The 1269-nt window shown below is 41.8% G+C and overlaps 1 non-coding gene across 1 annotated transcript; it reads left to right on the top strand.

Moving 5' to 3' along the window:
* The first annotated feature begins 748 nt into the window (after nucleotides 1-748).
* Nucleotides 749-885, top strand: LOC131763149 (U4 spliceosomal RNA). Its single transcript, XR_009337543.1, has one exon. It is a non-coding gene; the product is annotated as a U4 spliceosomal RNA (small nuclear RNA).
* The last annotated feature ends 384 nt before the right edge of the window (nucleotides 886-1269 follow it).

The following is a 1269-nucleotide window of genomic DNA, read 5'->3' as shown; positions in this document are numbered from 1 at the left end:
TGAGTTATTTGTAGTGAGGTGGATAGACCTGGAGTCTGTCATACAGAGTGAAGTAAGTCAGAAGGAGAAAAACAAATACTGTATGCTAACACATATATATGGAATCTAAGGAAAAAAAATGTCATGAAGAGCCTAGGGGTAGGATGGGAATAAAACACAGACCTACTAGAGCATGGCCTTGAGGATATGGGGAGGGGGAAGGGTAAGCTGTGACGAAGTGAGAGAGTGGCATGGACATATATACACTACCAAATGTAAAATAGATAGCTAGTAAGAAGCAGCCTCATAGCACAGGGAGCTCAGCTAGGTGGTTTGTGACCACCTAGAGGGGCCAGATAGGGAGGGTGGGAGGGAGGGAGGGAGGGAGATGCAAGAGGGAAGAGATATGGGAACATATGTATATGTATAACTGATTCACTTTGTTGTAAAGCAGAAACTAACACACCATTGTAAAGCAATTATACTCCAATAAAGATGTTAAAAAAATAGATAAATTATCATGTGGAGCAGTTATAGAATAATTTTCAATATATTTGAAAACATAGTTAAAAGATTTGTAGATAATATAAAGAAATGAGTATTTCAGATAATGTAGTGAAAAGCTGTTTATATGCAATATTTTGCTTAATCTTCAGAAAAACCTTCTGAATAGGTATTATTAACTCATTTTTACAGGTGTGAAATCTGGGTGTCAGTAGGAACATCCATGACCTGTCCCAGCAAAATCAGACAGAAGTTAGTGAAGCTCAGCTTTGTACAGTGGCTGTATCGTAGCCAATGAGGTTTATCTGAGGTGCAATTATTGCTAATTGAAAACTTTTCTCTAATGCTGAAAGGATGTGACATACTGTCAGCCTTGGCAATATGTGAGAGTCTCTACAGAGACTGAATTTAAAAAAAAAAAAAAAAGAGAGAGGGAAGCTGGAGCTCAAACTGAGGCTTTCACTTCAATCCAGTGTTCTTTCCAGTCTGCCACAGGTGAATTTCAGGGATTTTTTTTTTTTTTTTTTTTTTTTTTTTTTGCGGTACGCAGGCCTCTCACTGCTATGGTCTCTCCCGTTGCGGAGCCTAGGCTCCACACGCGCAGGCTCAGCGGTCATGGCTCACGGGCCCAGCCGCTCCACGGCATGTGGAATCCTCCCAGACCGGGGCACGAACCTGTGTCCCCTGCATCGGCAGGCGGACTCTCAACCACTGCACCACCAGGGAAGCCCTGATCAGGGATTTTTAACTGGCAGTTCCTGCTTGTTAAACTCTAAAACAAATCAC

Source organism: Kogia breviceps, chromosome 9 (genome assembly GCF_026419965.1).
Source record: "Kogia breviceps isolate mKogBre1 chromosome 9, mKogBre1 haplotype 1, whole genome shotgun sequence".
In the NCBI taxonomy this organism is placed as follows: Eukaryota; Metazoa; Chordata; class Mammalia; order Artiodactyla; family Physeteridae; genus Kogia; species Kogia breviceps.
The sequence above is the reverse complement of the archived record's forward strand: the minus strand, read 5'-3'. Positions and strand labels throughout refer to the sequence as shown.